This window comes from Hyaena hyaena, unplaced genomic scaffold (genome assembly GCF_003009895.1).
Source record: "Hyaena hyaena isolate Hyena2069 unplaced genomic scaffold, ASM300989v1 scaffold_21, whole genome shotgun sequence".
Lineage (NCBI taxonomy): Eukaryota > Metazoa > Chordata > Mammalia > Carnivora > Hyaenidae > Hyaena > Hyaena hyaena.
Genome location: NW_024080653.1, coordinates 698,400 through 710,281, shown reverse-complemented (window position 1 = coordinate 710,281; position 11,882 = coordinate 698,400).

The window sequence follows — 11,882 nt, the reverse complement described above, 5'->3', positions numbered from 1 at the left end:
AGGCTCTGTGCTATCAGTGCGGAGCCTGATGCAGAGCTTGAACCCACTGAACCGTGAGATCAGGACCTGAGCCGAAACCAAGAGCTGGATGCTGAGCTGACTGAGCCACCCAGGCGCCCTGGTGTTTTCAAACTATTACGTGCAATGAGATCCGTACTGATTACCATCTTGGCATTCAAGGCCTTTTACAGTCTGAGCCTGGTTCTCTGAGCCAATTCTTCAACTCTTTGGCCCTCTGAGTCCCTTCCGAGTGTCCCTGGCTTTTGCCAGCATCCACTTTTCTCTCTGATCTGAGGCCAAGGGCTCTCTCCCTCTCTGCTTATCTACTTATCTTCAGCCTGACCGGAGAACTGACGCCACACACACCCCCGTGCCCCTAACCCTAACCCCCCAAGAAGCCTTTCCTGACCAGCTTCCCATGAGTTCTTGCTCAGCCGCAGCCTCAAAACCCACATGCCTGCCTTCTGATGTGTCACTGGGCTCTTCGTCCAACCGAGGAGCTGCTCCCTGAAGCCAGGACCACTCCTTGAACTGCCTGTGGCCCTGCCCTCTCGCCACCAAGCCCAGCACCCAACTTCAGTAACCACCCGGTGGCGGGTCTCATAGGCAGTCAGGAGCCACAGAGCGGCGGTTAGGACCCAGACTCTGGATGACCTTGGACACTCTGCCTCCTATGCTTTGAGTGTAACATAGGAGGTGACCTCATACAAGCCACCTCTCTCAGCCTCAGGAAAGTTCGATATTTATGTGAGGATTGCCCAGGATACAGTGGGCTCCTCGATGTCAGCCCCCACACCTGGTACTCCATCCACACATGCCAGCTCACTTCCGGTCAGCCCTGTGCCCACCCACGGCTTCTGTTCTTGTTGCGGGCAAAGGAATTCATCCATAGCTTTTATGTTTCAACCTTTCACCCATTTGAAGGCCACCCCGGTGATCAGTGTGAGGCTAGTCTGTCTTTTGTCAGAAAGGTACCCAGTTGTCCAGATTATATTTATTAAATGGCCCATTGTCGGGATGCCTGGGTGACTCAGTCCGATGAGCGTCTGACTCTTGATTTCGGTTCAGGTCAGTTCGTGAGTTCAAGCCCTGCTTCAGGCTCTGCTGATGGCTCGGAGTCTGCTTAGGATTCTCTCTCTCTCTCTCTCTCTCTCTCTCTCTCTCTCTCTCAAAAGTAAACATAAAAAGAAAAGGTCCCTTGTCAGCTCTGAGATTTGAGAGGATGCATTTTACACTCTGAGCTTCCATATGGTGGGGTCCCATTTCTGGGCTTTCCGTTCGTTGCTTTGTTAATGGCCCTGCTGGGCATGCCTGCCAAGCTCACTCCCGAGTCTTCCTGGAAGATAGGGGTGTCCGGGGCGCCACCCCCTCCCACTGCTCTCTCTTCTCAAGTCCTCCTGGCTCTTCCGCTTGTTCATGTTTTCAGTGTAAACTTCAGATAGTTCCAGAAAAAAAGAAAGCCTCTGGGTGTTTTTATTTGGATCATGTTCAATTTATAAACTACCTTTGGAGGGGCGCCTGGGTGGCTTAGTTGGTTAAGTGTCCGACTTTCACTTAAGTCATGATCTCGCGGTTCGTGGGTTCGAGCCCCGCGTCGGGCTCTGTGCTGACTGCCAGCTCAGAGCCTGGAGCCTGTTTCAGTCTGTGACTCCCTCTCTCTCTGACCCTCCCCTGCTCGCACTGTCTCTCTCTCTCTCTCTCCTAGAAATAAATAAAACATTAAAAAAAATTATTTAAACTACCTTTGGAAGAATTGACATCTTTATGATGTTGGGTTTTCCTAGCCAAGAACACAGCTCCTCCTTTTCGATTTCATGTCCTTTGGGAATGTCTCAGAATTTTCCTCAGGGAGGTTTTGCACGTTTCTTGTGATGTATATTTCCAGATTTTTTATCTGTTTTGTTGACACTGGAGATCAGACCTCTGCCATCATGCTATCTCACTGGTAGGAAGGTATCAATTTCTCCATACAGGTTTTTATCTCAATTTCCTCCTGAATTCCCGGACTGTTTGAAGTGGTCTGGCAGTTGGTCTCATGCAGATAAAATTGTTTTTAAGTCTCAAGTTTAAACTGCACAGCTAGGTGAGCTCTGAGAAGGCTCTTCCACTGCTTCTAGATCTCCCTGCACTGGGACCCCACAGAATTAGTTTAATGAGCAAATGACTGAGACTGAGAGATGGAGGGGCTTAAATGGGATGCTTGATGACTCCTTGTCGTGAAATCTCCTTAAATCTGTGCCAACATCTTATTTGCACAAAATTCTTTTTTGTTTTTATATTTATTTTTGAGAGAGAGAGAGAGACACACACACACAGCATGCGTTGGGGAGGGACAGAGACAGAGGGAGACACAGAATCTGGAGCAGGCTCCAGGCTCCAAGCTGTCAGCACAGAACCCGATGTGGGGCTCGAACCCACGGACTGCGAGATCATGACCTGAGCTGAAGTCAGACACTTAACCAGCTGAGCCCCCCAGGCACCCCTCTTTTTTTTTTTAATTCAAAACATTTTGTTATGAGCAAAGGATACAAGTTCTTCTACAAATGCTTTATACCCGTAAAATTTCTTTTTTTTTTTTTTAATGTTTTATTTATTTCTGAGAGAGAGAGAGATAGTGAGCAGGGGAGGGCCACAGAGAGAGGGAGACACAGAATCCAAAGCAGGCTCCAGGCTCTGAGCTGTCAGCACAGAGCCCGACGTGGGGCTTGAACCCACGATCTGTGAGATCATGACTTGAGCCAAAGTCAGACGCCTAACTGACTGAGCCATCCAGGAGCCCCTCTGCCTATAAAATTTCAATCGCTTTTGTAGCCTGAGAAATGTAACCTGTGGGGAGAGGTTGCCTTTTTCCAAACAAAATGCCAGATCTGTCAGGATGGCTATTATCAGGCAAAAAAAAAATTTTTTTTTTTTAATGAAAAGGCAAAGCAACAAGTGTTGACAAGGATCGGGGGAAATCGGAGCCCCCATGCCCTGTTGGTGGGAATGCAAACTGCTGCAGCCACTGCAGAAAACAGTAAGGAGTTTCCTCAGAACATTGCAAATAGAACTACCTATTGATCCAGCAATCCTACTTCTGGGTACTTATACAAAATAATTGAAATGAGGATCTCAAAGAAATCTCAGCAGTCTGTGTTCCTTGCAACGCTAGTCACCGTGGCCAAGATGTAGAAACAACCTAAAGGTCCCTCAGCAGAAGAGTGGATAAAGAGCACGTCACACACACACACACACACACAATGGAATACTCTTCATCCTTTAAAAAAGAAGGAGATTCTGGGGCGCCTGGGTGGCTTAGTCACTTAAGCGTCCGACTTTCGCTTAGGTCATGATCTCGCGGTTCGTGGGTTCAGGCCCCGCGTCAGGCTCTGTGCTGACTGCCAGCTCAGAGCCTGGAGCCTGTTTCAGAGTCTGTGACTCCCTCTCTCTCTGACCCTCCCCTGCTCACGCTGTCTCTCTCTCTCTCTCCTAGAAATAAATAAAACATTAAAAAAAAAGAAAAAAAGAAGGAGTTTCTGCAATATGGGACAACAGGGATGAACACTGAGGATACTGTGCTAAGTGAAACAAGCCAGTCACAGGAAGACAAGTACTGCGGGCTTCCACTTACATGAGTCTAATGTATCAAATTCATAGAATCAAAGACTAAAATGGTGGTTAATCAGCAGGCATTAGGCTTCAGTTAAGCAAGATGAGAAAATTCTAGAGATCTGCTGTACGACACGGTCCCTATGGAAGTCAGAGTAACGTATTGTACACATGAATATTTAAGAGGGGCGGGGCGCCCTGGGGACGGTGGGGGGTGCGGGACTCAGTCGGTTGAGCGTCCTGACTTCCGCTCAGGTCACAATCCCACAGTTCGTGGGTTCGAGCCCCATGTCAGGCTCTGTGCTGACAGCTCAGAACCTGGAGCTGCTTTGGATTCTGTGTCTCCCTCTCTTTCCTCCTCTCCCCCTGCCCCACCCCGCTTGTTGTCTGTCTGTCTCTCTCTCAAAAATAATAAACATTAAGAAAATTTAAGAGGGGAGATCTCGTGCTAAGTGTTCTTACCACAATAAGAAAAGAAACGCTGTTGGCTAAAATAGCTGGTTCTGGAAGCTCATGGAAGAGGGAAAGTAGGAAATACACGTCTAAGGGGGACAAAGTCTTTGCAAAGCTCCCCGATGAGTCTACTGCATGATGAGCTTGGCTCTGGCCCGTCCTCCTCCTTTGATAAGAGGGGTGAGGAATCGGACGCCCAGAGGCAGTGTTGAGGGTCTTGTCCAAGCCCTTAGGGCCTCACTTCCTCATGTTGCCATGCTGTTTCAGTGCTGGCAGGTCTAGAGCAGAGAGAACACGGTCTTCCTGCTCTCCAGCTGCACCCCTTACCCTAAGTGGTGAAAACGGGGGGCAGATGCATTTTAAAAATATGACTAATTGTTTGTCCTCCAAACCCTTGCCGCCTTTCCTGGCCTGGCAGGTTGCTCTCAAGTTCAGAAAGAGGGGGGCGCCCGGGTGGCTCAGTTGGTTAAGCGTCCGACTTCGGCTCAGGTCATGATCTCATGGTTCATAGGTTCGAGCCCCGTGTCGGGCTCTGTGCTGACAGCCAGCTCAGAGCCTGGAGCTTGTTTCAGATTCTGTGTCTCCCTCTCTCTCTGACCCTCCCCTGCTCACGCTGTCTCTCTCTCTCTCTCAGAAATAAATTTAAAAAAAAGAAAAAAGAAAAAGAGGCCGGACTTCCCCCCAACCTTCTATTCCCTAAGACTCCCAAGGCAGCTGGATGTGGTGGGGGAAGCTTTGCAGTCTGTCTCAGTCAACTCAGGCTGCTATAGCAAAGTACCAGAGCCTGAGGAGTCTGAGATCACGGTGCTGGCAGATTCGGTTCTTGGGGGGCAGGGGACACCCACATTCAGTCCATGGCAAAGTTCGTAGTCCTAGCTCTGGATCATACTAGTTGTGTGACCTTGGGCAAGTTACCCAACGCCTCAGACCTTATTTACTCATCGGTATGATGGAATGCAATGTCTGCCTCCTAGGGCTTTGGGAGAAGTGAGTAATATATAAGATGTCAACCACGATACCAGAAATATGGTATTTGCTCAATACATGTTTCTCTCTGTGCATCTGTGGCGGAGGCTGGCTGGCTGTCATTTTCTCCTCTCCTCTCCCTCCTCTTCTCTTCGATAGTAGTGGAACACTTAATTTGTAGCTTGTACCAAAAAAACTATTGTGTTTTTTTTTAATTTTTTAACATTTCTTTATTTTATTTTTCTAACGTTTATTTATTTTTGAGAGAGAGAGAGTGGGAGTGAGGAGGGGCAGAGAGAGAGGGAGACACAGAATCCGAAGCAGCTCCAGGCTCTGAGCCATCCAGACAGAACCCGACACCGCACTCCAACTCACGAACGGCGACATCATGAGCCAAAGTCAGACGCCTAACGCACTGAGCCACCCAGGCGCCCCTATTTATTTTTGATAGAGAATCAGAGCGTGAGCGGGGGGCAGAGAGAGAGGGAGACAGAATCCAAAGCAGGCTCTAGGCTCTGAGCTGTCAGCACAGAGTCTGACGTGGGGCTCGAACTCACGAACCATGATATCTTGATTCGAGCCAAACCTGGACACTTAACCAACTGAGCCACCCAGATGCCCCTCGGCCACTCTAGCTTTTAGGTGTGGCCCTGTGACTAAATTCTCACCAATAGGATTTAAGTGCAAGTCTCATGTGGTAGCTCTAGGTAGCCTGCCAGAACCCCTTTCTCCTCCAGTCTTTCCTCCATCCTGTTGCTCAAATTCCAGCTGCTCCTGGGGTCAGACAGTGAGAGCCACACCTGGGATGGTGGCATGGTGAGCTCCGCGTCTGTGCCCCTGAGAAGTTTGTGAAGACAGCGGCCACACCAGCCCTGCACAGCCTACCCTGCACTTTGATGGACTTAACTATTGCTGTGACAACTGTCACTGCTCTCGCGGTTGAATCTAATCCTGAAGCCCTACCTTCCATGCACGTCTACCAAGCGTTCATCCCCCGCGCTCTCTGACGCCTCTTTTCCTCCAGAGCAGGTGCATCCCCACCCCGAAGTGAGTGACAACAGACATCCTAAGATGCCCCCCACTCTCTCTCTATTCAACTCTCCTGCATGTACAGTGTCTCCTCCGCACCCACAGTCTCCTGTTTATAAACACCTTCTGAGGCCTGGAGACGGATGTGGAAGAGGAAAATCATTTCACGCTGAGCCCGAGTAGAGTCCTGTTTCTTCCATCCCTGTGCTCCACGTTATACACCACTGAGCATGTAGTTCAGTTTAGTTTAGTTTTGTTGGTAATCTCTACACCCAACATGGCGCTCCAACTCACCACCCCAAGGTCAAGAGTTGCAGGCTCTACTGCCTGAGCCCGTCAGGTGCCCAACTACTGAGCATTTTCAACATGGATCTGTGTCCAGTGCTGGAGACAGAGAGAAGAACGGGAAGGTTACCAAACACCAACCTTCAGGGAGCTCAAAATGTAGGGAGGAAGGTGACTGATGATCTGGCTCAGGGCAGTGGTAGGGTCAGGGGAAGGGGGGGAAACCCAGACTCAGATGGGGTCAGGAAAGGCTTCAGAGAGACACTGGGGGAAAGAAGAGAAAATCATATATGCAAAAGCATGTGGCATCGAACAAATAGAAAATAAGTATTAATAAGCACGTGGAGACATTGGAACCCTCACACAAAGCTGGTGTGAATGTGGAATTGCTGTGGAAGCCAGTTTGGTGATTCCTAAAAAAATAAAAATAAAAAAACTAAACATAGAATTACAGTATATTTCAACAATTCCACTTGTAGCCATGTATCCGATGAAAGAATTGAAAATAAGCATTCCAATACTTGTAAGCCAATGTTTGCTACAGCATTATTCACAATTGCCCAACTATTCAAATGTCCATCAAAAGATGAATGCATGAAGAAAATGAGGTGTATGCCTGCAAATGGAATATTATTCAGCCACATAAAAAAAAAATGAAGCTCTGGGGCACCTGGGTGGCTCAGTCAGTTAAGCACCTGACTCTTGACTTCAGCACAGGTCATGATCTCATGGTGCATGTGTTCAAGCTTCTCGTGAGGAGCCTGCTTGGGATTCTTTCTCTCTCCTTCCCTCTCTGCCCCTCCCCCCCAGTAAATACATAAACTTAAAAAGAAGAAGAATGAAATTATGATTTGTGCTACATTGTAGATGAACCTTGAAAACATTATGCTAAGTGAAAGAAACCAGACACAAAAGGACAAATATTGTAGGGTTCACCTTACATGAAATATCTAGAAGAGGTAAATCCATAGACCTGGGAAGTAGATTAGAGGGTCCTAGGGGCCAGGAAAGGAGGGAATGGGGAATTATTGTGTAATGCATACAGGGTTTCTGTTTGGAGTGACGAAAACATTTTAGAAACAGTGGTGATGATTGCACAACATTACAAATGGAATAAATGCCATTGAATTGGACACTTAAACATGGTTGAGAGACGCCTGGGTGGCTCAGTTGGTTAAGGGTTCAGTTCTTGATTTCGGTTTGGGTCATGATCTTGCAGTTCATGAGTTCAAGCCCTGCATCGGGCTCTGCACTGACAGCGCCTGGGTGGCTCAGTCAGTTAAGGGTCTAACTTTGACTCAGGTCATGATCTCACAGTTCGTGAGTTCGAGCCCCATATTGGACTCTTGGCTGTCAGCACAGAGCCCTTCAGATCCTCTATCTGCCTCTCTCTCTCTCTCTCTTTCTCTCTCTCTCTCTCTCTCTCTCTCACACACACACACACACACACACACACAGATAAATAAGCATCTTTAAAAACTAGTTGAAAATGGGGTGCCCGGCTAGCTCAGCTGATGGAACACAGGACTCTTGATCTCGGGGTTATGGGTTTGAGCCACGTGCTAGGTGTAGAGATTACTTAAAAATAATCTCTGGTGGGAGTTCCAGTTGTTCCACAGCTTTGCTAACATTTGGTGTCATCCGTCTTTTAAAACTTTAGCTATTGTGGTAGATGTGCAATGGTACCTTACTGCGGTTTTAAATTTGCACTTCCTTTTGGCTAATGATGTCGAGTGCGTTTTTGCTTGCTTATTACTCATTTGTATCTTTCTTTGTGAAATGTCTGTTCAACTCTCTTGCCTAATTTGTTTATTGGGCTGTGCGTCTTTCTATTGTCAACTTTACGTTTAAATCGGAGGTTCCCAGAAGTAGTCATCCTTGAGTCTGGTGAGATCAGAAGTTGTGGAGGAAGAAGACGTGGGCTGCAGCTGACCGGGGGCACACCAGCCCTTCCTCTGCGACAGAGCTGCACCCACTCTTCCTCTGCGCAGTACGTGGCGACTGAAGACGAGCTTCCCACATACACAGCGGGAAACACCCTCTCAGCGAAGCTCAGAAATGAGTAATGGGTGAGGTGTCTTCACCCGCAAAGGTGGATGATCTTGTCAGCAAGAACCAAATGCTGAGAACCACAGAAAGCTGGAAGCCCAGAGACACCCCCCCGCCCCCTCCAGCAAACTCAGAAAGCGTTCTCTTGGGGCCGAGATCGACATTTCCTCAAAGCCTTTTGATGCTTGGCTCTCCTGTAAAGAGCAACAGAAGAAAGTTGAAACGTATAAGAAATCAGCTCTTGAAACCTACTGGACAGTGAATTCCCTGTCGTGTGTGTGTGTGTGTGTGTGTGTGTGTGTGTGTGTGTGTGTGTGTTCCTGCCCTTTGGTTAGTATACTGGTGTTTGAGTCATTCACTGAGTGAATCTGAAAGGAGGAAAAGGGAACTTGATCAGACGATGCCTCTATCTTTGGCCCCTTGCAAGCTGTCCCAGCTTCCTCCAGAGCCCTCCTACGGTTATTGGTCTTTCTGATTTTTCTCCAACTTACAGCCCCCAAAGTTCAAAAAGTAAGTAAATGACAATGACAGAAAGTTACATGCACACCAAAACCTACATCCAGATGCTTACAGAAGCTTTCTTCATAATCACTAAAATGTGGAAGCAGGGCACCTGGGTGGCTCAGTCGATTAAGCATCGGCCTCTTGGTTTCAGCCTCAGGTCATGATCTGGAGGTTTGTGAGTTCAAGCCCCACTTTGGGCTCTATGGCCAGTAGTGCAGAATCTGCTTGGGATTCACTCTCTCTTCCTCTCTCTCGGCCCCTCTCCTGCTTATGCTGTCTCTGTCTCTCTCAAAAATAAATAAATAAGCTTTTTAAAAAAAAATAAATAATAGGTGGAAGCAACTAAGATGTGCTTCAGTATGTGAATGTGTGATGCATCCAGACAGTGAACTATTTGCACTAAAAAGAAGTGAGCTATTGCACCACAGAGAGATACGGAGGAAACTCAGATACATATTACTAAATGAAAGAAAGTCAGCTCCAGAAGGGAAGAAATCCTGATTTGCTCATTGCTATGTCGACAGTATCTAAAAACAGTGTCTCAGGGCACCTGGGTGGCTCGGTTGGGTGTCCGACTTCAACATCAGCTCAGGTCATGATCTCACAGTTCGTGGGTTCGAGGCCTGCATCAGGCTCTGTGCTGACAGCTCAGAGCCTGGAGCCTGCTTCAGAAGAATCTGTGTCTCCCTCTCTCTCTGCCCTTCCCCCACTCGCATTCTCTCTCTCTCTCTCTCTCAAAAAAAATAAACACATAAAACTGTTTAAACAGTGTCTGGGAATGCAGACCCTCAATAGATACTTGATGGAAAAAAATGATGGGGAATAGAGGCCCTTCATCTCATCAGCAGTCAAAAGCGAGGAGAAAGAAATAAGGGCAGCCTGGGATGATCCACTAAGATGAGTACCCCTAATTTAATGTTCCTCCATTACATGGGCCACCAACCAAAATGCCTATCCCTGGGCCCCATGATCAGAATGAGTATCCCTAAGGAGGGGTACCTGCATCCCAGATGATTTTTGTATTAGCTGAAGTCGAGAACCCTTGGGATGCTTACTAAACATGTAGATATTTTTAGACCTTTGAACGTACAGAGGCAGCAAAGCTTGGATACCTTGGAATCCAACACTTCCATCTCTCCTTCTCTTTTTTAATGTTTATTTATTTTTGAGAGAGACAGTGTGCGCGCTGGGGAGGATAGGGGTTGGGGAGAGATGGGATCAAAAGCAGGCTCTGTGCTGATAGCAGAGAGCCCAATGCAGGGCTTGAACCCACAAACAGCGAGATCATGACCTGAGCCGAAGTCAGACACTTAACCGACTGAGCCACCCAGGTGCCCCTAACACTTCCATCTTCATAGGTAGAGAAACCGTGGCCCCCAGGAAGGAGTGCCTTGCTACAGAGCCACAGCGAGTCACCTCCTGGCTCTCGGGCCACTTCTTGGTGTCACAGCTGACGGCTCAGGCAGTAAGAGATTGTTTTGCCTGTGATTGAAAAGATCATTGGTAAGGCAGTTGATAAATACCAACGTTATGTGGTCAAGGCCAAGGAGGTATTTACTTCCTCTGAGGGGGCAGGGGAAGTCCAAAGAAGCTTTTAATAAGTCTGTTTAGGGTAAATTTTGATGAGGTCACAGAAGGATTCACTTCCCCAAGCTGACGGGAACCGTTTTTCTCCGGTTTCTCTTTCCACGCAATATGATTTACTTAGTATTTTTAATTTAAAATGAGATGACCGGATTTTAAATACGCAAAAGCTGGAGCCAAGGTGTAAGCCCAGGAAAGTTGGCACCTGCCAGTGATCTCATTTCAGCCGGGCCACGAATTTGCCATCTGCCCTTGAAGGACCTTGGGCACACCGCCTAGCTGCTCTGGGCCCTGGCTGGACTACATGATTTCCATGAGTCTTTCCAGTTCTCTTTTTTTTTTCTTTTAATTTTTTTATGTCTTTATTTTATTTTGAGAGAGAGAAACAGAGAATGAGTGTGGGAGATGCAGAGAGAGAGGGAGACACAGAATCCGAAGCAGGCTCCAGGCTCTGAGCTGTCAGCACAGAGCCCAACACGGGGCTCGAACCCATGGACTGTGAGATCATGACCTGAGCCGAAGTCGGACGCTTAACCAACTGAGCCACCCAGGCGCCCCGAGTCTTACCAATTCTTACAATCTGTAGTTCCCTGAATCTAACTCTCTGCAACTAGCCAGTAGCCAAAGTCCTGCTGCCTTACCTACTGAGTGACCATTGGGAGACACATTCTGAAATGTGGGTTTTTTCTAGTCCAGAACAAAATAGAACCAAAGATCTCTATAGCTGAAGAGATTATATGGAAGAGGTAACATTCAGTCCACAAAACTGCTGAAAACAGAGGAATAACACAGAGGCTGGGCTTTCATGGTGAAACAGGGCAATCTAAGCAAAGAGACAGAGGACATGGGTGAGGACATGGGGTGGGAAGGGGGGTGGCTGAAGGGCACAGTGGAGGACATTTTCATGAAGGAGAAAAGTCAAATTTCTGTTCCTGGTTCTGCCCACTGGGCCACCTTAACATTTTTAACCATCCTCTTCCCACATGGACAATGCTTATCAGCACTAGCATTGAATGAAGAAAAGCAGAAGCCAAAATTCTATGTATATATATATATATATATATATATATGAACAACTGATTTTTTAAAATACTTATTTGTGAAAGAGAGAGAGCATGAGTAGGGGAGGGGCATAGAGAGAGGGAAACAGAGGATCTGAAGCAGACCCTGCACTGACAGCAGCGAGCCTAATGTGGGGCTCAAACTCATGAACTGTGAGATCATGACCTGAGCCAAAGTCAGGCACTCAGCCTGAGCCACCCAGGTGCCCCAGAGCAACTGATTTGTAACTGATTTGTAACCAAGTTACAAAAGGTAATTCGATGAGAAAAAAAATAGACTTTTCAATAAAAAAAAAAAAAACCCACAGTGATTTCCAGTGCTGAAACAATGAAACATGCAAATGTAAAAAAAAAAAAAAAAAA